Source organism: Tiliqua scincoides, chromosome 2, assembly GCF_035046505.1.
Source record: "Tiliqua scincoides isolate rTilSci1 chromosome 2, rTilSci1.hap2, whole genome shotgun sequence".
Lineage (NCBI taxonomy): Eukaryota > Metazoa > Chordata > Lepidosauria > Squamata > Scincidae > Tiliqua > Tiliqua scincoides.
This window is the reverse complement of record NC_089822.1, coordinates 4122575-4126296: the sequence shown is the minus strand read 5'-3', so window position 1 is coordinate 4126296 and position 3722 is coordinate 4122575. Positions and strand designations below refer to the sequence as shown.

The following is a 3722-nucleotide window of genomic DNA, read 5'->3' as shown; positions in this document are numbered from 1 at the left end:
GGCTCGGGGACAGGGTATCTGGGAAACCGCCTACTTCCATATAATCTGACTTGTCCCCTCAGGCCATTGGAGAAGGCACTTTTACAAGTGCTGCCTCCTAAGGAGGTGTGAGGGGCAGCATTGAGAAACAGGGCCTTCTCAGTAGTGGCACCAACTTTATGGAACTCCCTCCCTCTTGTTTTATGAACGGCTCCTCCTAGGACCCTTTACAGAGAAGCCTGAATGCTTTCAGACAAGCCTTCTGAGTCTCCAGCTTTCAAATGACATCTGATTTTTACAGGGGTTTTTATAAGACAGCGGCTGCCGCTCTCATGTTTCAGTGTATTAATTTTTAATTTTCACGACATGACCAAGCCAACACAGGCATTTACCTAGCAAAATACAATAAGGAATTGGTGTTTCCTGGCAAGCCCTTTTATTTTATTTTTTATTTGATGCATGCAGAGGAACATGCGTTTGTACACAGGCATGAGATGCTGCGTGCCTGTCATGAGAGTATGACTCAGATCAATAATGTGGTTTCAGAAACAGGACTGAGGACCCAGCTTTTTATACCTTTTCTTCTTACAGAACTCTAGGGGACCATTTGTGGGGTGGGGTGAGTTCAGCCAGGAACCTTTTTGGGTGACATGATGGCTCTTGACAGCCCATTTCCAGCCTTAAATGGATGCTTGTATTGTTTCGCAGTCTACCAAGGGTGCAGCAACTAGCTCTGGGAGCCAGTGGCTTCATTTGGCATGGACTTCTGGTTTGAGTTTAGCCATGAAGTTGGTAAAGGCAGCTCAGATTGTTGAGATCATTCTTTCATAATGACTTTGCTTACTGCAAGTAGGAAGCTTCCAGGATGTGACTTTACAGGTGCACCAAATAGGGGTCACAATTTGAGTATCATTTCAGATGCCATCTTGGTTCAGGCTGGGCCTGGCCACATGCAAATCATGTTCTCTACCACTGAGCTCTGACCCCGGCCCTAAAATGTGAAGCAATCAAACAAGGGGAGCACTGCACCTGGGTGTGTGAACTAGCCCAGAACTCTGAAACTCAGAATTCTGTAAACCCAAACAAAACCAAACCAGAGTAACCATGGAAAAGTTTTCTGCAAAGTTTTATTCTTCATATAGCAGGGACTTCAACAGCATTTCAGATCAGTGAAAGGTAGCCATTTCACAGCAGAGTTGAAAGTGCTGGGTGTATTCAGTAACCTACAATTAAGTCAGAAAGAATGAGGGAAATGTGAAATCCTGATATGAAAATATGAAAATTGTAGCACTCTGAAGCAAAATGAGACTTTTGAATGGTATAATTTCCACATGTGCAAACAGACAAGAATTTTGACACGTTCTTGACAGATGATCTATTAGAGATCTCAGATGATTAAGTCTATGAAGCTTGTTTGTTTCTTTGTTTTCCATATAAAAATATCAGACATATTTGAACAATTGTACAAATAAAACCACCAACAACCACATTAATAAATAGTAAATAGTCCACAGACTGTTGTGTCTGATTATATACCATGAAATCCCTTAAAATATCATCCCAAATATGTGACGGACATAATTACAAATGTCTACGGAAGTGAGAACAATGAGAATGGACAAATGCAGCCCTGCAGATCTTTATTCCAATAGTTAATAAAAAGAAGCCATCACTGAACTAATGTGCCTTTTGTATCATTTTATTTTGAATGTTAATAGCCTGTAATTTTCATCCGAAAGGATATAGACCAAGTTTTACTCAACCAATCAGAAATACTTGGTAGACTGGGACTATTTTAAAGAGACGTATCAGAGTACCTGCCCTCCACTGCCATTCTGAAAGTGGGGGTGACTCTGTACCGTCCCTCCGTGGCATGAGGCTGGGTTTGCAACACCTATTGAATGTTAACACAGATGGTTTTGGGCCATGGTCAACAGACAACCTGGCTTGCACCTTTCAGCACAGTGTGCTTGAGTCCACTCCACCTACTGCTTTGGATAGTCTTAGTCTAGCTGGTTGCCATCTCAAGCCAGGAAGGGATTTTTTTTGCCTCTCACCTGATTGGTTCTTTGATTTCTTTTGCCTATCCCAGCCTAAGGGGCTAGTATGGTTAGCAAGGTTGATCACAACTGGCAGATACGGTGCAGAACCAGGCAAGTATAGTTCTGAACCAGTAGGAATAAGGATTTTGGTGTGCATCCTGAGGCTCGCAAGAGTTTGACGGGAACCACAGCCAAGATACTGCCTGGCTTGGGGGTGCTGCCTGATAACCTCTTGGGCTTAGATTGCAAACTCAACCTCAAAGGCCTTCTGGCTTGCGGACACAGCTCAAGTTGGCTTTTGGAATGTCTTCCAGGGGTGGCTGTAATCAAGCTGGGATCCTGAGCAGACCATCTGCAGCTAGAGTCAGGGTGGTGACATGCAACAGGAAGATCAACGGTTGCATGCTGGTTTCTCCAGGATAGGTGCCCACACTAAAGTGGGGCAGTGTATGGAGATAGGACCCACTGCAGAGTTTGCAGTATAGAATTGATTTCAATAAATTTGGCCCAAGTTTTAATTCAAATTTTGCCACATGTGGCAAGGGTGGGGGGGGGATGCTCAAGCAAATGCTTTCAGCTGTCAGGAGGTGGCTGACTAATTCACTATTTCTGCTATCCAGATCTTTATTATTAAAAAAGCCCTTGAAAAAATGTTCAACAAATGTGCTGAGGGAACATGACACTTCTAGCAAACATCTCAAATGTTAGAGATACATTTCAGGTGTGACAGAATAACAGTGCAATCCTGGACATGCCTACATGGAAGTAACGACCCAATCAGATCCTTGCTGCTTGCTGGTGTACCATGAGGTGAGAAAGTGCTGGAGCCTCTCCGCCGTCTGCGGAGCACTGCTGCTGGGGAAAAGGCCAGAACATTGCACATCAGCAGCAGTGCCGTGCAGACTCATCAACAATGGGGTTCCGCCAGTGGTAGGAGTGGATTGGGGTGGGACAGGTGGGACGAGGAGGCATCCACTGCATTCCAAGTCCATGGGGATGACCCTGGGGTTCTTCAGTTCTACACCAGCAAAACACCAGCTGGCATAGATCTGAGGAGTCCCATAAGCAGCCAGGCAGGGAGATAATCAAAGTCTTTCTTTTCTTAACTCTTAACTGGGTTGTGTTCTGCTTGCACGCAGGACACAGCACAGTGGGCAATTCACAAACATACCAGAGTTAGGTGGAAGGAAAATGTGCAAGTGTGGAGTAACTGACCAGACTTCATATTGCATCAATAAACTAAAATAGTTTTTGAGTCTCTGAAAAAAATGGTTGGCAACCTTCAGTCTCGAAAGACTATGGTATAAGCCTACAGCACCTGGTATTCCCAGGCGGTCTCCCATCCAAGTACTAACCAGGCCTGACCCTGCTTAGCTTCCGAGATCAGACAAGATCGGGCATATGCAGGGTAACAGTTGCTGCAGATTCGACTTTTGTTTGTCAAATGCCAAATACCTTTAGGGGCTCATCTGCCATTTTGATGGGTGATCATTCCCATTCTTTTATGTTTGGGAGAGATAACTGGATTAAGAGACTGATGAAATGACTGGAATCTTGGTCTCTTTTGAAGGCTTGGTTAGGAGCACAAGAATTTAAGGACATCAGAGGAGTCCTTCTGGATCAGGCCAAAGGCCCATCTAGTCCAGCTTCCTGTATCTCACAGCCACCCACCAGATGCCTCAGGGAGCACACAAGACAATA

General features: G+C 44.6%; 1 pseudogene; it reads right to left on the bottom strand.

Moving 5' to 3' along the window:
* Nucleotides 1-3327: 3327 nt before the first annotated feature.
* On the bottom strand, nt 3328-3447 carry LOC136643203 (5S ribosomal RNA; annotated as a pseudogene).
* Nucleotides 3448-3722: the final 275 nt, after the last annotated feature.